Source organism: Oncorhynchus kisutch, linkage group LG29 (genome assembly GCF_002021735.2).
Source record: "Oncorhynchus kisutch isolate 150728-3 linkage group LG29, Okis_V2, whole genome shotgun sequence".
NCBI lineage: Eukaryota > Metazoa > Chordata > Actinopteri > Salmoniformes > Salmonidae > Oncorhynchus > Oncorhynchus kisutch.
The window spans coordinates 41396519-41420467 of record NC_034202.2 but is presented as its reverse complement, the minus strand read 5'-3'; the positions used below and the strand labels follow the sequence as shown (position 1 = coordinate 41420467).

At 44.3% G+C, this 23949-nt stretch overlaps 1 protein-coding gene across 1 annotated transcript in view; it reads left to right on the top strand.

Moving 5' to 3' along the window:
• The first annotated feature begins 7524 nt into the window (after nucleotides 1–7524).
• The window catches only part of aldocb (aldolase C, fructose-bisphosphate, b), a 32374-nt gene continuing 15949 nt past the window's right edge, over nucleotides 7525–23949 (top strand). The window contains exon 1 of the mRNA XM_031809435.1: nucleotides 7525–7981. The gene's annotated coding sequence lies outside the window, so the exon portion shown is untranslated. The remainder of the gene's footprint in view (nucleotides 7982–23949) is intronic.

The window sequence follows — 23949 nt, the reverse complement described above, 5'->3', positions numbered from 1 at the left end:
TATTCAACAACCTGTCCTTATTCAACAACCTGTCCTTATTCAACAACCTGTCCTTATTCAACCTACCTGTCCTTATTCAACAACCTGTCCTTATTCAACCCACCTGTCCTTATTCAACAACCTGTCCTTATTCAACAACCTGTCCTTATTCAACAACCTGTCCTTATTCAACAACCTGTCCTTATTCAACAACCTGTCCTTATTCAACAACCTGTCCTTATTCAACAACCTGTCCTTATTCAACAACCTGTCCTTATTCAACAACCTGTCCTTATTCAACCCACCTGTCCTTATTCAACAACCTGTCCTTATTCAACCTACCTGTCCTTATTCAACAACCTGTCCTTATTCAACCCACCTGTCCTTATTCAACAACCTGTCCTTATTCAACAACCTGTCCTTATTCAACAACCTGTCCTTATTCAACAACCTGTCCTTATTCAACAACCTGTCCTTATTCAACCCACCTGTCCTTATTCAACCCACCTGTCCTTATTCAACAACCTGTCCTTTATTCAACAACCTGTCCTTATTCAACAACCTGTCCTTATTCAACAACCTGTCCTTATTCAACAACCTGTCCTTATTCAACAACCTGTCCTTATTCAACAACCTGTCCTTATTCAACAACCTGTCCTTATTCAACAACCTGTCCTTATTCAACCCACCTGTCCTTATTCAACCCACCTGTCCTTATTCAACAACCTGTCCTTTATTCAACAACCTGTCCTTATTCAACAACCTGTCCTTATTCAACAACCTGTCCTTATTCAACAACCTGTCCTTATTCAACAACCTGTCCTTATTCAACAACCTGTCCTTATTCAACAACCTGTCCTTATTCAACAACCTGTCCTTATTCAACCACCTGTCCTTATTCAACAACCTGTCCTTATTCAACAACCTGTCCTTATTCAACAACCTGTCCTTATTCAACAACCTGTCCTTATTCAACCCACCTGTCCTTATTCAACCTACCTGTCCTTATTCAACCCACCTGTCCTTATTCAACCCACCTGTCCTTATTCAACCTACCTGTCCTTATTCAACCCACCTGTCCTTATTCAACCTACCTGTCCTTATTCAACAACCTGTCCTTATTCAACCTACCTGTCCTTATTCAACAACCTGTCCTTATTCAACCTACCTGTCCTTATTCAACAACCTGTCCTTATTCAACCTACCTGTCCTTATTCAACAACCTGTCCTTATTCAACCTACCTGTCCTTATTCAACCTACCTGTCCTTATTCAACCCACCTGTCCTTATTCAACTGACCTGTCCTTATTCAACAACCTGTCCTTATTCAACAACCTGTCCTTATTCAACAACCTGTCCTTATTCAACAACCTGTCCTTATTCAACCTACCTGTCCTTATTCAACAACCTGTCCTTATTCAACCTACCTGTCCTTATTCAACAACCTGTCCTTATTCAACCTACCTGTCCTTATTCAACCTACCTGTCCTTATTCAACCTACCTGTCCTTATTCAACCCACCTGTCCTTATTCAACTGACCTGTCCTTATTCAACAACCTGTCCTTATTCAACAACCTGTCCTTATTCAACTGACCTGTCCTTATTCAACTGACCTGTCCTTATTCAACCCACCTCTCATGACACTTAACCCGCCCTCCCTGCGGATATAACTGCCCACGGGGACTGGGGTTATGAGTTAACCTGCGTATCACTATATACCACTGTAGCAGTAGGATACCAGCTGAATAACTGCAGAACTAGACAACTCTACCTGGGATTCAGCCTGCTATAACACCTGTTATAACATCTCTATGACAACTCTAGCCTGTCTATAGCAGATGTACTACTATGCTAATACTGTATAGACTGGAGTTTTTATATTTTTATAAAGGACTGCTCTTATTTCTTACCCAGAATGCCTCACATCTGATCCGTTCCTTATTCTTATTAGACCTGAGTCAAATACAACATATTTTCACTGGATTTAGAATTTGCACCTTTGGGACTATTCTATTGATTCCATTGTACCAAACTAAATCTCATGTGTGTGGAAGTACTTGAAATATGTATTGGACTGGGATGTGATTGTTGCTGTCAGATGTGTTTTTTCTCCTTCTCAGTCATGTTAGGTCTTCTACCCCCTGGTCTGTGATGATGTTGTTATTGCACCAATGCTCTGTGTTGTCCTAACTTCCATCAGCTCAACTATTAAACTGTTTCCAACTTGGGGTGTTTCAACTTGTTTTGGTCACGTACACAGATTTGCAGATGTTATCGCAGGTGCAATGAAATGCTTGTTTTCTAGCTCTAGCAACAGTGCAGTAATATCTAATGCTTGTGTTTCTAGCTCCAACAGTGCAGTAATACCTAATGATTGTGTTTCAACAGTGCAGTAATACCTAATGCTTGTGTTTCAACAGTGCAGTAATATATAATGCTTGTGTTTCTAGCTCCAACAGTGCAGTAATATCTAATGCTTGTGTTTCAACAGTGCAGTAATACCTAATGCTTGTGTTTCAACAGTGCAGTAATACCTAATGCTTGTGTTTCAACAGTGCAGTAATACCTAATGCTTGTGTTTCAACAGTACAGTAATACCTAATGCTTGTGTTTCTAGCTCCAACAGTGCAGTAATATATAATGCTTGCGTTTCTAGCTCCAACAGTACAGTAATACCTAATGATTGTGTTTCTAGCTCCAACAGTACAGTAATACCTAATGATTGTGTTTCTAGCTCCAACAGTGCAGTAATACCTAATGATTGTGTTTCTAGCTCCAACAGTACAGTAATACCTAATGATTGTGTTTCTAGCTCCAACAGTACAGTAATACCTAATGATTGTGTTTCTAGCTCCAACAGTGCAGTAATACCTAATGATTGTGTTTCTAGCTCCAACAGTGCAGTAATACCTAATGTTTGTGTTTCTAGCTCCAACAGTGCAGTAATATCTAATGCTTGTGTTTCAACAGTGCAGTAATATATAATGCTTGTGTTTCTAGCTCCAACAGTGCAGTAATACCTAATGCTTGTGTTTCAACAGTGCAGTAATACCTAATGCTTGTGTTTCTAGCTCCAACAGTGCAGTAATATATAATGCTTGCGTTTCTAGCTCCAACAGTACAGTAATACCTAATGATTGTGTTTCTAGCTCCAACAGTACAGTAATACCTAATGATTGTGTTTCTAGCTCCAACAGTGCAGTAATACCTAATGATTGTGTTTCTAGCTCCAACAGTACAGTAATACCTAATGATTGTGTTTCTAGCTCCAACAGTACAGTAATACCTAATGATTGTGTTTCTAGCTCCAACAGTACAGTAATACCTAATGCTTGTGTTTCTAGCTCCAACAGTGCAGTAATATCTAATGCTTGTGTTTCTAGCTCCAACAGTGCAGTAATACCTAATGATTGTGTTTCTAGCTCCAACAGTGCAGTAATACCTAATGTTTGTGTTTCTAGCTCCAACAGTGCAGTAATATCTAATGCTTGTGTTTCAACAGTGCAGTAATATATAATGCTTGTGTTTCTAGCTCCAACAGTGCAGTAATATCTAATGCTTGTGTTTCAACAGTGCAGTAATACCTAATGCTTGTGTTTCAACAGTACAGTAATACCTAATGCTTGTGTTTCTAGCTCCAACAGTGCAGTAATATATAATGCTTGCGTTTCTAGCTCCAACAGTACAGTAATACCTAATGCTTGTGTTTCTAGCTCCAACAGTGCAGTAATATCTAATGCTTGTGTTTCTAGCTCCAACAGTGCAGTAATACCTAATGATTGTGTTTCTAGCTCCAACAGTGCAGTAATACCTAATGCTTGTGTTTCTAGCTCCAACAGTACAGTAATACCTAATGCTTGTGTTTCTAGCTCCAACAGTGCAGTAATATCTAATGCTTGTGTTTCTAGCTCCAACAGTGCAGTAATACCTAATGATTGTGTTTCTAGCTCCAACAGTGCAGTAATATCTAATGCTTGTGTTTCTAGCTCCAACAGTGCAGTAATACCTAATGCTTGTGTTTCTAGCTCCAACAGTACAGTAATATCTAGCAGTACAAAACATGTGTGTGTGTGTGTGTGTGTGTGTGTGTGTGTGTGTGTGTGTGTGTGTGTGTGTGTGTGTGTGTGTGTGTGTGTGTGTGTGTGTGTGTGTGTGTGTGTGTGTGTGTGTGTGTGTGTGTGTGTGTGTGTGTGTGTGTGTGTGTGTGTGTGTGTGTGTGTGTGTGTGTGTGTGTGTGTGTGTGTGTGTGTGTGTGTGTGTGTGTGTGTGTGTGTGTGTGTGTGTGTGTTTGAGTTTGTGTGTGAGTTTATTTTTATTTTTACAGGGACAGTGCACATTAATCAACATTTCAGTAAAAGTGCCGGTTTTAGCCAACCGGCTAATTTTCAACCGCAGTCCCTGGGCAGGTTATTAAAAACAATTACAATATAGACAATAGCAACATAGAACAAGCAAGACATAGCATACAGACAGAGCAACATAGGACAAGCAAGACGTAGCATACAGACAGAGCAACATAGGACAAGCAAGACGTAGCATACAGACAGAGCAACATAGGACAAGCAAGACGTAGCATACAGACAGAGCAACATAGGACAAGCAAGACATAGCATACAGACAGAGCAACATAGGACAAGCAAGACGTAGCATACAGACAGAGCAACATAGGACAAGCAAGACATAGCATACAGACAGAGCAACATAGAACAAAAAGCAGCAAGACAAAATTCATAAAAGCAACAAAGTGTTTCCACACCTCACAAGCTACAGACAACAGACAACATGGAGAGCGGCAACACACAGCTAGGGACCATGTTCACAAATCTGATTGACCTTTAGCCATGTCTTCAAGCATTTGGTGAAAGTGTGATATGTGGTGCAGTTATGTGTGTCTGATGGCAGTGTATTCCAGACATGGGAAGCTCTCACAGAGAATGCAGATTTACTAAAGGTGCTTTTCCTTAGGGGAACTATACAGTCACCTCTCATGGCAGACCTTGTGGATCTGCTGCCATATGTCTGGGTTTTCTGTTTAACAAAAATATTGAGTGGAGGGGGAGCCAGGCCATTGAGGATCTTGAATACAAGACATGCGTCGGTGTATTGCACAAGATTTTCCCAACTCAAGAGCTCATGCTTTCTAAGGATGTGACAATGATGATGGCTATTGGGCTTCCTATCAAGCACTTTGAGAGCCTGTTTGTAGACAGACTGAATAGGTTTTAATGTTGTACAGCAAGCTTGGGCCCAACTAGTCAAGCAGTATGTTAAGTGGGGGAGTATCATAGATTTGAAGTACAGTTTTGCTACCTCTGTAGTCAAACAATTTCGTATAAATCGGAAATTAGCTAGGTTGAATTTGGTTATTTGAATTACCTTTTTCACATGCTTTTTAAAAGAGAGGTTGGAATCAAGTATGATGCCAAGGTACTTAAAATCGGATACCACCTGGAGCTTCTCCCCTGACACATAGACATCTGGCTCAGTAGCATCTGTTGCCCTCTTTGTGAAGAACATGCAAACAGTTTTTTTCACATTGAGATGCAAACACGAGTCACTGAGCCACTTTGTAACCTGGACCATTACAGTAGTGAGTTCTTGTGCAGCTTGTTGTTTGCTCTTTGCATGCACATATATCACCGTATCATCTGCATACATTTGAACTTCAGACCCAGTACAGACAGAAGGCAGATCATTAATGTACAGGCTGAACAGGAGGGGCCCCAGTATTGACCCTTGGGGCACGCCCACATCATAGCTACGAGTGGGCGACAGCTCATTGCTCACTCTGACACACTGAGTTCTGCCTTCAAGGTATGATTTCATCCATCTCAAGGCATCAGGGGAAAAGTTGAACTTGGACAATTTTGTGATGAGAATCTCATGGTTAACAGTATCAAAAGCCTTCCTTAGGTCCAGAAACACAGCCCCAACAGCACCCCCTTTGTCCATCTTGGACTTCACATTTTCCAGAAGAAAGCAGTTGGCCGTTTCTGTGGAGTGTTTCGCTCTGAAGCCAAACTGCATGGAGTGTAATGTGAAGGGGCTGTTGTTGAGGTGGGCAATCAGTTGTTCTGCTACACACTTTTCAACAACCTTTGACACCACAGGTAATATACTAATGGGCCTGTAGTTACTCACGTTAGCAGGGTCTCCTGATTTAAAGATGGCCGTTATTATGGCCGACTTCCATACCCTTGGAAACACACCGAGACCAATAGATGTGTTGGTGACCTTAGTAATGGGGCCAATGAGTGACTCTTTGTAGTTTTTAAGAAAGGTAGAGTCCATCCCAAACACATCTTTGGCTTTAGAGTTATTTAGTGAGCTAATCACCTTGTTCACCTTTGACTCAGAAACCTCCCTTATGATGAAGACAGGTTGAGTGTCATTCACTAGCACTGAGCCCAAGAAACAAGTGGAGGGGTTCTGTGTCAGTACCCTGACAGAGTCAATAAAGTAGGAATTGAAGGCTATTGCTATTTCGACTGCATCCTGTGTTAGATTGTTATTCACCATGATTTCTAGTCTTTTTGCAGTGTTACTATGGTCTTTCCCTGTTAACTTTTTTAGATTCTCCCATATCAATTTAGAATTTCCCTTTGCTTCACCAATGATGTTAATAAAAAAGTTTGCCTTGGCCTGTCTGATTTCTTTCATCACCTTATTTCTCAACATGGTAAACCTACGTCTGTCATGCTCTAATTTAGATTTTAGGGCTATTTTTAGAGCATAATCTCGTTCTTTCATCACTTTCCAGATTTCTCCATTTAGCCAAGGAAGAGTGCTCTTTTGGCCAGGTTTGGATTTGATTTTCTTTAGGAAGCCATTTATTGTAGTCTGGATTGTGGATAGAAAAACCTGACTATCAGCTTCCACGTCTGTATAGGACAAGAGATCATTCCAGTTTATTCCCTTAATTGCTTTTTCAAAATTATTTAATTCACTTTTAGGTATTCTGAGTTGATCCGGCTTTCTAACAGTAGAGAGGTTAAACCTGCTCTTAGACAGCTTTCTGGCTATAAGTGTCAGATTATGATCACACAGCCTAGTAACCATATTGAATGATTTAGTCACTCTCTCTGGTTTATTACTGAACACCAAATCAATCTGTGTTTTAGAGCAACAAGTCACCCTGGTGTGTGTGTGTGTGTGTGTGTGTGTGTGTGTGTGTGTGTGTGTGTGTGTGTGTGTGTGTGTGTGTGTGTGTGTGTGTGTGTGTGTGTGTGTATGTGTGTGTGTGTGTGTGTGTGTGTGTGTGTGTGTGTGTGTGTGTGTGTGTGTGTGTGTGTGTGTGTGTGTGTGTCTGAGGAAGGGAGGATGTGCTTGGTTTGTAGATGCAGTTCTCTTCAATTAAATGTTTCCACTTCATCAAGCTAGAACCCTTTTCTGTAAGAGAGCGAGGATAAAGACGGAGAGAGGGGAAAGAGAAAAGGAGAGGGTAGAGAGAGAGAGAGAGAGGAGGGTGAGGAAGGACTGAGGATGGTGTTGCTGGGAGGGAAGGATAGGGAAGGAGGGTAGAGAGAGAGTAGAGGACTTCTCTTTCTCTAGGGAGAGAGGGAGATGTGTGTGTATGTCTGTCTCTGTCTGTCACAACCTGGCCTTCTGTCTGTCAGACAGTCTCACAAAATGGCCCATCAAGAGCCCCGCTGATTAAATCAAGACTTCCATAACAATTCCCATAATCACCTGCGTCATATACAACAGAGACACATCCTGACTCAGGGCTTATCGATATGACCACCCCGGAGCGCAAGCTGTGCTCGTCGACGCCAGGGCCTCACCATCCCCATCTGTCTCGGCGTCCTCATGAATATTCGGTGTCTGGGGTGATGACGTCGGGCCCCTCCCGGTAAGGAGAGTTTTGTAACAGGGTCACGTTGCGCTGCGGCACTGAACGAACAGACCTCCGAACAGCAGCAGTCCACCGTCTACTCTCCTCTACACCGAAGACAACACCTGCCCATAACCTATTTAACTAGATAACTACAATATTATCAGGTAAGACACACTCCTCTTTGTGATATTTCTCATTTCAGTAACATGACATTTTGCTGTTCTGTCACTTCGATGAGAAACGTGTTAATTGCCCAGTCAGCTGAACCGTTCTGTCAAAAAAGCTTATGCACGTGACAGCTACTTAACTAGCCAAATGTCTTGTCGGTATTTGTGGACACATATGTTGATATATATTTTGTAGCGAGAGAAACTATGAATTATACTGTAGCTGTTCGGTTGTTATTGTCTGCGCGGTTGGAGGTGAAGGAGCTGAGAGGGACGGAGACAGACAGAGAGACAGACAGAGACAGACAGAGATACTAGAACTATAGGAGCAGCAGTTACCTTGTCTCAAGCCCTAGACATTTCTGTGAACATTTCTATTAGTCATTTAGTGTTTTCTGTTTAAATGAATATAAATAAGGACGTTGCGGGACGAAGCGAGGGCAGTAGCAGTCTAGCTGGCTGAAGATGAAGTTGTCAGCCTGTTGCAGACAGACGAGGAGAGAGAAGGACAGAGACGCTTATTACGGACTAATAACGAGTTTAACGACACCTGAACACGGGCAATTTCATAGCACAGTCTTATTGTCGATATTTACTGAAAACTACGGTAAACAGGGAGTTGATGTGGTAAATAGGCATAGGACAGTCCTTAATGTCAGGGTTCTTCTCCAGAGCACTATGCATCTCCTCCTCTCCTCACTACCCTCTCCTCCGCTCCTACCTTCTCCTCCTCTCCTCTCCTCACTACCCTCTCCTCACTACCCTCTCCTCCTCTCCCCACTACCCTCTCCTCCTCTCCTACCCTCTCCTCCTCTCCTCTCCCCACTACCCTCTCCTCACTACCCTCTCCTCCTCTCCTACCCTCTCCTCCTCTCCTCTCCCCACTACCCTCTCCTCACTACCCTCTCCTCCTCTCCTCATTACCCTCTCCTCCTCTCCTCACTACCCTCTCCTCACTACCCTCTCCTACTCTCCTACCCTCTCCTCCCCCCTCACTACCCTCTCAAGCAGGTTAGCTTGAGTCATGGTGATGTCATCTGATTGGGGCGTTGTCACTGTGGGAAAGTCTACTGTGTGTGGCGAGGGTATCCTGCATGACTAGTCATTTCTGGTGGTCATTGCTGTAATAATATACTCAGACTATACCCAATCTATACTCTGACTATACTCAGACTATACTCAGACTATACTCGGGCTATACTCGGGCTATACTCAGACTATAATCAGATTATACTCGGGCTATACTCTGACTATACTCAGACTATAATCAGACTATACAGGTTATACTCGGACTATACTCAGACTATACTCGGGCCATACTCAGACTATACTCAGGCTATACTCGGACTATACTAAGATTATACTCTTTACCAGACATAACTAGAGACCTTTTCTGCCTGCCTGCCTGCCTGTCTGTCTTTCTGTCTGTCCTGCTGTCTGTCTGTCTGCCTGTCTTTCTGTCTGTCCTGCTGTCTGCCTGCCTGCCTGTCTGTCTGTCTGTCTGTCGGTCTGCTTGCCTAACTAACGATTTAGGAGGTGAGTCAGGCTTTATGGTATGCACGTGCAGCAGGCCTGGGTGATCCTATTAACGTATATCTGTGCTGCTGAAGGAGATGAAAGGTTTGTGAGAGCTCAAATTAGAAACTGCTGCTGAAGCAGATGACAGGTTGTTAGAGCTGAAGGAGACGACAGGTTGTTAGAGCTGAAAGAGATGACAGGTTGTTAGAGCTGCAGGAGACGACAGGTTGTTAGAGCTGAAGGAGACGACAGGTTGTTAGAGCTGAAGGAGACGACAGGTTGTTAGAGCTGAAGGAGGTTGTTAGGGCTGAAGGAGGTTGTTAGAGCTGAAGGATATGACAGGTTGTTAGAGCTGAAGGAGGTTGTTAGAGCTGAAGGAGATGACAGGTTGTTAGAGCTGAAGGAGGTTGTTAGGGCTGAAGGAGGTTGTTAGAGCTGAAGGAGATGACAGGTTGTTAGAGCTGAAGGAGCTGACAGGTTGTTAGAGCTGAAGGAGGTTGTTAGGGCTGAAGGAGGTTGTTAGAGCTGAAGGAGGTTGTTAGAGCTCAAAATAGAAATTCTGCTGCGTGCTGCACCACACACAACCTCTAAAAGCCCAGGGTCACTGTCAACAGGTGTGTTAGCTACAGGGATGGGCCAATGTGTGACACTAATCAGTCCCCCAAGGACTGGAGTTGCCCATCCCTGATCCAAATGTCTCTGGCTCCTCCGTCCTGAGAGGAATGTGTTGTCCAACTGTGCCAAACACATTAGTCATCATAGAGTACGTACCCCTCCTCCTTCTATCTCTGTTCTCCTTTGTCCCCCCCCAGCAGGAGGCCTCTGCGGAATTTGCCATCTCTGTCATATTGGAAACAATGTAATTGAGTTTGGCCTCTAAACACAGCATAATGCCATCCATCCCCTAAACACAGCATAATGCCATCCATCCATCCCCTAAACACAGCATAATGCCATCCATCCATCCCCTAAACACAGCATAATGCCATCCATCCATCCCCTAAACACAGCATAATGCCATCCATCCCCTAAACACAGCATAATGCCATCCATCCATCCTCTAAACACAGCATAATGCCATCCATCCATCCCCTAAACACAGCATAATGCCATCCATCCCCTAAACACAGCATAATGCCATCCATCCTCAAAACACAGCATAATGCCATCCATCCTCTAAACACAGCATAATGCCATCCATTCCCTAAACACAGCATAATGCCATCCATCCATCCTCTAAACACAGAATAATGCCATCCATCCATCCTCTAAACACAGCATAATGCCATCCATCCTCTAAACACAGCATAATGCCATCCATCCCCTAAACACAGCATAATGCCATCCATCCTCTAAACACAGCATAATGCCATCCATCCCCTAAACACAGCATAATGCCATCCATCCATCCCCTAAACACAGCATAATGCCATCCATCCATCCTCTAAACACAGCATAATGCCATCCATCCATCCCCTAAACACAGCATAATGCCATCCATCCCCTAAACACAGCATAATGCCATCCATCCCCTAAACACAGCATAATGCCATCCATCCCCTAAACACAGCATAATGCCATCCATCCCCTAAACACAGCATAATGCCATCCATCCCCTAAACACAGCATAATGCCATCCATCCATCCCCTAAACACAGCATAATGCCATCCATCCATCCCCTAAACACAGCATAATGCCATCCATCCCCTAAACACAGCATAATGCCATCCATCCCCTAAACACAGCATAATGCCATCCATCCCCTAAACACAGCATAATGCCATCCATCCATCCTCTAAACACAGCATAATGCCATCCATCCATCCCCTAAACACAGCATAATGCCATCCATCCATCCCCTAAACACAGCATAATGCCATCCATCCTCTAAACACAGCATAATGCCATCCATCCTCTAAACACAGCATAATGCCATCCATCCCCTAAACACAGCATAATGCCATCCATCCATCCTCTAAACACAGCATAATGCCATCCATCCATCCTCTAAACACAGCATAATGCCATCCATCCATCCCCTAAACACAGCATAATGCCATCCACCCTCTAAACACAGCATAATGCCATCCATCCCCTAAACACAGCATAATGCCATCCATCCCCTAAACACAGCATAATGCCATCCATCCATCCTCTAAACACAGCATAATGCCATCCATCCATCCTCTAAACACAGCATAATGCCATCCATCCCCTAAACACAGCATAATGCCATCCACCCTCTAAACACAGCATAATGCCATCCATCCCCTAAACACAGCATAATGCCATCCATCCATCCTCTAAACACAGCATAATGCCATCCATCCCCTAAACACAGCATAATGCCATCCATCCTCTCAACACAGCATAATGCCATCCATCCCCTAAACACAGCATAATGCCATCCATCCATCCCCTAAACACAGCATAATGCCATCCATCCTCTAAACACAGCATAATGCCATCCACCCTCTAAACACAGCATAATGCCATCCATCCCCTAAACACAGCATAATGCCATCCATCCATCCTCTAAACACAGCATAATGCCATCCATCCATCCTCTAAACACAGCATAATGCCATCCATCCCCTAAACACAGCATAATGCCATCCATCCCCTAAACACAAGCCTAATGCCATCCATCCTCTAAACACAGCATAATGCCATCCATCCTCTAAACACAGCATAATGCCATCCATCCATCCTCTAAACACAGCATAATGCCATCCATCCATCCCCTAAACACAGCATAATGCCATCCATCCCCTAAACACAGCATAATGCCATCCATCCCCTAAACACAGCATAATGCCATCCACCCTCTAAACACAGCATAATGCCATCCATCCCCTAAACACAGCATAATGCCATCCATCCATCCTCTAAAAACAGCATAATGCCATCCATCCTCTAAACACAGCATAATGCCATCCATCCCCTAAACACAGCATAATGCCATCCATTCCCTAAACACAGCATAATGCCATCCATCCATCCCCTAAACACAGCATAATGCCATCCATCCATCCTCTAAACACAGCATAATGCCTTCCATCCATCCTCTAAACACAGCATAATGCCATCCATCCCCTAAACACAGCATAATGCCATCCATCCATCCCCTAAACACAGCATAATGCCATCCATCCTTTAAACACAGCATAATGCCATCCATCCCCTAAACACAGCATAATGCCATCCATCCATCCTCTAAACACAGCATAATGCCATCCATCCATCCCCTAAAACACAGCATAATGCCATCCATCCCCTAAACACAGCATAATGCCATCCATCCCCTAAACACAGCATAATGCCATCCATCCTCTAAACACAGCATAATGCCATCCATCCTCTAAACACAGCATAATGCCATCCATCCCCTAAACACAGCATAATGCCATCCATCCATCCCCTAAACACAGCATAATGCCATCCATCCCCTAAACACAGCATAATGCCATCCATCCCCTAAACACAGCATAATGCCATCCATCCATCCCCTAAACACAGCATAATGCCATCCATCCATCCTCTAAACACAGCATAATGCCATCCATCCATCCCCTAAACACAGCATAATGCCATCCATCCTCTAAACACAGCATAATGCCATCCATCCTCTAAACACAGCATAATGCCATCCATCCATCCCCTAAACACAGCATAATGCCATCCATCCCCTAAACACAGCATAATGCCATCCATCCCCTAAACACAGCATAATGCCATCCATCCCCTAAACACAACATAATGCCATCCATCCCCTAAACACAGCATAATGCCATCCATCCCCTAAACACAGCATAATGCCATCCATCCCCTAAACACAGCATAATGCCATCCATCCCCTAAACACAGCATAATGCCATCCATCCCCTAAACACAGCATAATGCCATCCATCCCCTAAACACAGCATAATGCCATCCATCCTCTAAACACAGCATAATGCCATCCATCCATCCCCTAAACACAGCATAATGCCATCCATCCATCCCCTAAACACAGCATAATGCCATCCATCCACCCTCTAAACACAGCATAATGCCATCCATCCCCTAAACACAGCATAATGCCATCCATCCCCTAAACACAGCATAATGCCATCCATCCTCTAAACACAGCATAATGCCATCCATCCCCTAAACACAGCATAATGCCATCCATCCTCTAAACACAGCATAATGCCATCCATCCACCCTCTAAACACAGCATAATGCCATCCATCCTCTAAACACAGCATAATGCCATCCATCCATCCTCTAAACACAGCATAATGCCATCCATCCACCCTCTAAACACAGCGTAATGCCATCCATCCCCTAAACAAAGCATAATGCCATCCATCCCCTAAACACAGCATAATGCCATCCATCCTCTAAACACAGCATAATGCCATCCATCCACTCTCTAAACACAGCATAATGCCATCCATCCATCCCCTAAACACAGCATAATGCCATCCATCCATCCCCTAAACACAGCATAATGCCATCCATCCATCCCCTAAACACAGCATAATGCCATCCATCCATCCCCTAAACACAGCATAATGCCATCCATCCATCCCCTAAACACAGCATAATGCCATCCATCCTCTAAACACAGCATAATGCCATCCATCCATCCTCTAAACACAGCATAATGCCATCCATCCATCCTCTAAACACAGCATAATGCCATCCATCCCCTAAACACAGCATAATGCCATCCATCCTCTAAACACAGCATAATGCCATCCATCCATCCCCTAAACACAGCATAATGCCATCCATCCTCCTAAACACAGCATAATGCCATCCATCCTCTAAACACAGCATAATGCCATCCATCCATCCCCTAAACACAGCATAATGCCATCCATCCCCTAAACACAGCATAATGCCATCCATCCCCTAAACACAGCATAATGCCATCCATCCCCTAAACACAACATAATGCCATCCATCCCCTAAACACAGCATAATGCCATCCATCCCCTAAACACAGCATAATGCCATCCATCCCCTAAACACAGCATAATGCCATCCATCCCCTAAACACAGCATAATGCCATCCATCCCCTAAACACAGCATAATGCCATCCATCCCCTAAACACAGCATAATGCCATCCATCCTCTAAACACAGCATAATGCCATCCATCCATCCCCTAAACACAGCATAATGCCATCCATCCATCCCCTAAACACAGCATAATGCCATCCATCCACCCTCTAAACACAGCATAATGCCATCCATCCCCTAAACACAGCATAATGCCATCCATCCCCTAAACACAGCATAATGCCATCCATCCATCCTCTAAACACAGCATAATGCCATCCATCCCCTAAACACAGCATAATGCCATCCATCCTCTAAACACAGCATAATGCCATCCATCCACCCTCTAAACACAGCATAATGCCATCCATCCTCTAAACACAGCATAATGCCATCCATCCATCCTCTAAACACAGCATAATGCCATCCATCCACCCTCTAAACACAGCGTAATGCCATCCATCCCCTAAACAAAGCATAATGCCATCCATCCCCTAAACACAGCATAATGCCATCCATCCTCTAAACACAGCATAATGCCATCCATCCACTCTCTAAACACAGCATAATGCCATCCATCCATCCATCCCCTAAACACAGCATAATGCCATCCATCCATCCCCTAAACACAGCATAATGCCATCCATCCATCCCCTAAACACAGCATAATGCCATCCATCCATCCCCTAAACACAGCATAATGCCATCCATCCTCTAAACACAGCATAATGCCATCCATCCATCCTCTAAACACAGCATAATGCCATCCATCCATCCTCTAAACACAGCATAATGCCATCCATCCCCTAAACACAGCATAATGCCATCCATCCTCTAAACACAGCATAATGCCATCCATCCATCCCCTAAACACAGCATAATGCCATCCACCCTCTAAACACAGCATAATGCCATCCATCCCCTAAACACAGCATAATGCCATCCATCCCCTAAACACAGCATAATGCCATCCATCCCCTAACACAGCATAATGCCATCCATCCTCTAAACACAGCATAATGCCATCCATCCCCTAAACACAGCATAATGCCATCCATCCCCTAAACACAGCATAATGCCATCCATCCTCTAAACACAGCATAATGCCATCCATCCTCTAAACACAGCATAATGCCATCCATCCCCTAAACACAGCATAATGCCATCCATCCATCCTCTAAACATAGCATAATGCCATCCATCCATCCTCTAAACACAGCATAATGCCATCCATCCCCTAAACACAGCATAATGCCATCCATCCTCTAAACACAGCATAATGCCATCCATCCATCCTCTAAACACAGCATAATGCCATCCATCCCCTAAACACAGCATGATGCCATCCATCCATCCTCTAAACACAGCATAATGCCATCCATCCATCCTCTAAACACAGCATAATGCCATCCATCCTCTAAACACAGCATAATGCCATCCATCCCCTAAAACACAGCATAATGCCATCCATCCATCCCCTAAACACAGCATAATGCCATTCATCCCCTAAACACAGCATAATGCCATCCATCCCCTAAACACAGCATAATGCCATCCATCCCCTAAACACAGCATAATGCCATCCATCCATCCCCCTAAACACAGCATAATGCCATCCATCCCCTAAACACAGCATAATGCCATCCATCCCCTAAACACAGCATAATGCCATCCATCCATCCTCTAAACACAGCATAATGCCATCCATCCCCTAAACACAGCATAATGCCATCCATCCTCTAAACACAGCATAATGCCATCCATCCATCCCCTAAACACAGCATAATGCCATCCATCCCCTAAACACAGCATAATGCCATCCATCCCCTAAACACAGCATAATGCCATCCATCCATCCTCTAAACACAGCGTAATGCCATCCATCCCCTAAACACAGCATAATACCATCCATCCCCTAAACACAGCATAATGCCATCCATCCATCCCCTAAACACAGCATAATGCCATCCACCCTCTAAACACAGCATAATGCCATCCATCCCCTAAACACAGCATAATGCCATCCATCCATCCCCTAAACACAGCATAATGCCATCCATCCTCTAAACACAGCATAATGCCATCCATCCCCTAAACACAGCATAATGCCATCCATCCATCCCCTAAACACAGCATAATGCCATCCATCCTCTAAACACAGCATAATGCCATCCATCCATCCCCTAAACACAGCATAATGCCATCCGCCCTCTAAACACAGCATAATGCATCCATCCCCTAAACACAGCATAATGCCATCCATCCCCTAAACACAGCATAATGCCATCCATCCTCTAAACACAGCATAATGCCACCCATCCCCTAAACACAGCATAATGCCATCCATCCATCCTCTAAACACAGCATAATGCCATCCATCCTCTAAACACAGCATAATGCCATCCATCCTCTAAACACAGCATAATGCCATCCATCCACCCTCTAAACACAGCATAATGCCATCCATCCATCCTCTAAACACAGCATAATGCCATCCATCCATCCCCTAAACACAGCATAATGCCATCCATCCTCTAAACACAGCATAATGCCATCCATCCATCCCCTAAACACAGCATAATGCCATCCATCCATCCTCTAAACACAGCATAATGCCATCCATCCCCTAAACACAGCATAATGCCATCCATCCATCCTCTAAACACAGCATAATGCCATCCATCCATCCTCTAAACACAGCATAATGCCATCCATCCATCCCCTAAACACAGCATAATGCCATCCATCCATCCTCTAAACACAGCATAATGCCATCCATCCCCTAAACACAGCATAATGCCATCCATCCTCTAAACACAGCATAATGCCATCCATCCATCCTCTAAACACAGCATAATGCCATCCATCCCCTAAACACAGCATAATGCCATCCATCCTCTAAACACAGCATAATGCCATCCATCCCCTAAACACAGCATAATGCCATCCATCCATCCTCTAAACATAGCATAATGCCATCCATCCATCCTCTAAACACAGCATAATGCCATCCATCCCCTAAACACAGCATAATGCCATCCATCCATCCTCTAAACACAGCATAATGCCATCCATCCATCCTCTAAACACAGCATAATGCCATCCATCCATCCCCTAAACACAGCATAATGCCATCCATCCATCCTCTAAACACAGCATAATGCCATCCATCCCCTAAACACAGCATAATGCCATCCATCCTCTAAACACAGCATAATGCCATCCATCCATCCTCTAAACACAGCATAATGCCATCCATCCCCTAAACACAGCATAATGCCATCCATCCTCTAAACACAGCATAATGCCATCCATCCCCTAAACACAGCATAATGCCATCCATCCATCCTCTAAAACATAGCATAATGCCATCCATCCATCCTCTAAACACAGCATAATGCCATCCATCCCCTAAACACAGCATAATGCCATCCATCCTCTAAACACAGCATAGTGCCATCCATCCATCCTCTAAACACAGCATAATGCCATCCATCCATCCTCTAAACACAGCATAATGCCATCCATCCCCTAAACACAGCATAATGCCATCCATCCTCTAAACACAGCATAGTGCCATCCATCCATCCTCTAAACACAGCATAATGCCATCCATCCATCCCCTAAACACAGCATAATGCCATCCATCCATCTTCTAAACACAGCGTAATGCCATCCATCCCCTAAACACAGCATAATGCCATCCATCCCCTAAACACAGCATAATGCCATCCATCCCCTAAACACAGCATAATGCCATCCATCCATCCCCTAAACACAGCATAATGCCATCCATCCCCTAAACACAGCATAATGCCATCCATCCTCTAAACACAGCATAATGCCATCCATCCATCCCCTAAACACAACATAATGCCATCCACCCTCTAAACACAGCATAATGCCATCCATCCCCTAAACACAGCATAATGCCATCCATCCCCTAAACACAGCATAATGCCATCCATCCTCTAAACACAGCATAATGCCATCCATCCCCTAAACACAGCATAATGCCATCCATCCCCTAAACACAGCATAATGCCATCCATCCACCCTCTAAACACAGCATAATGCCATCCATCCATCCCCTTAACACAGCATAATGCCATCCATCCATCCTCTAAACACAGCATAATGCCATCCATCCCCTAAACACAGCATAATGCCATCCATCCATCCTCTAAACACAGCATAATGTCATCCATCCATCCTCTAAACACAGCATAATGCCATCCATCCATCCCCTAAACACAGCATAATGCCATCCATCCTCTAAACACAGCATAATGCCATCCATCCATCCCCTAAACACAGCATAATGCCATCCATCCATCCTCTAAACACAGCATAATGCCATCCATCCCTAAACACAGCATAATGCCATCCATCCATCCTCTAAACACAGCATAATGCCATCCATCCATCCTCTAAACACAGCATAATGCCATCCATCCATCCCCTAAACACAGCATAATGCCATCCATCCATCCTCTAAACACAGCATAATGCCATCCATCCCCTAAACACAGCATAATGCCATCCATCCTCTAAACACAAGCATAATGCCATCCATCCATCCTCTAAACACAGCATAATGCCATCCATCCCCTAAACACAGCATAATGCCATCCATCCTCTAAACACAGCATAATGCCATCCATCCCCTAAAACACAGCATAATGCCATCCATCCCCTAAACACAGCATAATGCCATCCATCCATCCTCTAAACATAGCATAATGCCATCCATCCTCTAAACACAGCATAATGCCATCCATCCCCTAAACACAGCATAATGCCATCCATCCTCTAAACACAGCATAATGCCATCCATCCATCCTCTAAACACAGCATAATGCCATCCATCCCCTAAACACAGCATAATGCCATCCATCCTCTAAACACAGCATAATGCCATCCATCCCCTAACACAGCATAATGCCATCCATCCATCCCCTAAACACAGCATAATGCCATCCATCCCCTAAACAACAGCATAATGCCATCCATCCTCTAAACACAGCATAATGCCATCCATCCATCCCCTAAACACAGCATAATGCCATCCATCCCCTAAACACAGCATAATGCCATCCATCCCCTAAACACAGCATAATGCCATCCATCCATCCCCTAAACACAGCATAATGCCATCCACCCTCTAAACACAGCATAATGCCATCCATCCATCCTCTAAACACAGCATAATGCCATCCATCCCCTAAACACAGCATAATGCCATCCATCCATCCCCTAAACACAGCATAATGCCATCCATCCCCTAAACACAGCATAATGCCATCCATCCCCTAAACACAGCATAATGCCATCCATCCCCTAAACACAGCATAATGCCATCCATCCCCTAAACACAGCATAATGCCATCCATCCATCCCCTAAACACAGCATAATGCCATCCATCCCCTAAACACAGCATAATGCCATCCATCCTCTAAACACAGCATAATGCCATCCATCCCCTAAACACAGCATAATGCCATCCATCCCCTAAACACAGCATAATGCCATCCACCCTCTAAACACAGCATAATGCCATCCATCCATCCTCTAAACACAGCATAATGCCATCCATCCCCTAAACACAGCATAATGCCATCCATCCATCCCCTAAACACGGCATAATGCCATCCATCCCCTAAACACAGCATAATGCCATCCATCCCCTAAACACAGCATAATGCCATCCATCCCCTAAACACAGCATAATGCCATCCATCCATCCCCTAAACACAGCATAATGCCATCCATCCCCTAAACACAGCATAATGCCATCCATCCATCCTCTAAACACAGCATAATGCCATCAATCCACCCTCTAAACACAGCATAATGCCATCCATCCCCTAAACACAGCATAATGCCATCCATCCATCCCCTAAACACAGCATAATGCCATCCATCCCCTAAACACAGCATAATGCCATCCATCCATCCCCTAAAACACAGCATAATGCCATCCATCCCCTAAACACAGCATAATGCCATCCATCCATCCTCTAAACACAGCATAATGCCATCCATCCACCCTCTAAACACAGCATAATGCCATCCATCCTCTAAACACAGCATAATGCCATCCATCCATCCTCTAAACACAGCATAATGCCATCAATCCACCCTCTAAACACAGCATAATGCCATCCATCCTCTAACACAGCATAATGCCATCCATCCCCTAAACACAGCATAATGCCATCCATGCCATCCATCCCCTAAACACAGCATAATGCCATCCATCCCCTAAACACGCATAATGCCATCCTCCCCTAAACACAGCATAATGCCATCCATCCTCTAAACACAGCATAATGCCATCCATCCATCCCCTAAAACACAGCATAATGCCATCCATCCCCTAAACACAGCATAATGCCATCCATCCCCTAAACACAGCATAATGCCATCCATCCATCCTCTAAACACAGCATAATGCCATCCATCCATCCTCTAAACACAGCATAATGCCATCCATCTCCTAAACACAGCATAATGCCATCCATCCATCCCCTAAACACAGCATAATGCCATCCATCCCCTAAAACACAGCATAATGCCATCCATCCCCTAAACACAGCATAATGCCATCCATCCTCTAAACACAGCATAATGCCATCCATCCATCCCTAAACACAGCATAATGCCATCCATCCCCTAAACACAGCATAATGCCATCCATCCCCTAACACAGCATAATGCCATCCATCCATCCTCTAAACACAGCATAATGCCATCCATCCATCCTCTAAACACAGCATAATGCCATCCATCCCCTAAACACAGCATAATGCCATCCATCCCCTAAACACAGCATAATGCCATCCATCCCCTAAACACAGCATAATGCCATCCATCCATCCCCTAAACACAGCATAATGCCATCCATCCCCTAAACACAGCATAATGCCATCCATCCCCTAAACACAGCATAATGCCATCCATCCATCCTCTAAACACAGCGTAATGCCATCTATCCCCTAAACACAGCATAATGCCATCCATCCCCTAAACACAGCATAATGCCATCCATCCCCTAAACACAGCATAATGCCATCCATCCATCCCCTAAACACAGCATAATGCCATCCATCCTCTAAACACCAGCATAATGCCATCCATCCATCCCCTAAAACACAGCATAATGCCATCCACCCTCTAAACACAGCATAATGCCATCCATCCCCTAAACACAGCATAATGCCATCCATCCCCTAAACACAGCATAATGCCATCCATCCTCTAAACACAGCATAATGCCATCCATCCCCTAAACACAGCATAATGCCATCCATCCCCTAAACACAGCATAATGCCATCCATCCACCCTCTAAACACAGCATAATGCCATCCATCCATCCTCTAAACACAGCATAATGCCATCCATCCATCCCCTAAACACAGCATAATGCCATCCATCCTCTAAACACAGCATAATGCCATCCATCCATCCCCTAAACACAGCATAATGCCATCCATCCATCCTCTAAACACAGCATAATGCCATCCATCCCCTAAACACAGCATAATGCCATCCATCCATCCTCTAAACACAGCATAATGCCATCCATCCATCCTCTAAACACAGCATAATGCCATCCATCCATCCCCTAAACACAGCATAATGCCATCCATCCATCCTCTAAACACAGCATAATGCCATCCATCCCCTAAACACAGCATAATGCCATCCATCCTCTAAACACAGCATAATGCCATCCATCCATCCTCTAAACACAGCATAATGCCATCCATCCCCTAAACACAGCATAATGCCATCCATCCTCTAAACACAGCATAATGCCATCCATCCTCTAAACACAGCATAATGCCATCCATCCCCTAAACACAGCATAATGCCATCCATCCATCCTCTAAACATAGCATAATGCCATCCATCCATCCTCTAAACACAGCATAATGCCATCCATCCCCTAAACACAGCATAATGCCATCCATCCTCTAAACACAGCATAATGCCATCCATCCATCCTCTAAACACAGCATAATGCCATCCATCCCCTAAACACAGCATAATGCCATCCATCCATCCTCTAAACACAGCATAATGCCATCCATCCATCCTCTAAACACAGCATAATGCCATCCATCCTCTAAACACAAGCATAATGCCATCCATCCTCTAAACACAGCATAATGCCATCCATCCCCTAAACACAGCATAATGCCATCAAACACAGCATAATGCCATCCATCCCCTAAACACAGCATAATGCCATCCATCCTCTAAACACAGCATAATGCCATCCATCCCCTAAACACAGCATAATGCCATCCATCCCCTAAACACAGCATAATGCCATCCATCCCCTAAACACAGCATAATGCCATCCATCCCCTAAACACAGCATAATGCCATCCATCCATCCTCTAAACACAGCATAATGCCATCCATCCCCTAAACACAGCATAATGCCATCCATCCTCTAAACACAGCATAATGCCATCCATCCATCCTCTAAACACAGCATAATGCCATCCATCCCCTAAACCACAGCATAATGCCATCCATCCTCTAAACACAGCATAATGCCATCCATCCTCTAAACACAGCATAATGCCATCCATCCATCCTCTAAACATAGCATAATGCCATCCATCCATCCTCTAAACACAGCATAATGCCATCCATCCCCTAAACACAGCATAATGCCATCCATCCCCTAAACACAGCATAATGCCATCCATCCCCTAAACACAGCATAATGCCATCCATCCCCTAAACACAGCATAATGCCATCCATCCTCTAAACACAGCATAATGCCATCCATCCCCTAAACACAGCATAATGCCATCCATCCATCCCCTAAACACAGCATAATGCCATCCATCCTCTAAACACAGCATAATGCCATCCATCCACCCTCTAAACACAGCATAATGCCATCCATCCTCTAAACACAGCATAATGCCATCCATCCCCTAAACACAGCATAATGCCATCCATCCATCCCCTAAACACAGCATAATGCCATCCATCCCCTAAACACAGCATAATGCCTTCCATCCCCTAAACACAGCATAATGCCATCCATCCATCCTCTAAACACAGCATAATGCCATCCATCCATCCTCTAAACACAGCATAATGCCATCCATCCCCTAAACACAGCATAATGCCATCCATCCTCTAAACACAGCATAATGCCATCCATCCATCCCCTAAACACAGCATAATGCCATCCATCCCCTAAACACAGCATAATGCCATCCATCCCCTAAACACGGCATAATGCCATCCATCCTCTAAACACAGCATAATGCCACCCATCCATCCCCTAAACACAGCATAATGCCATCCACCCTCTAAACACAGCATAATGCCATCCATCCCCTAAACACAGCATAATGCC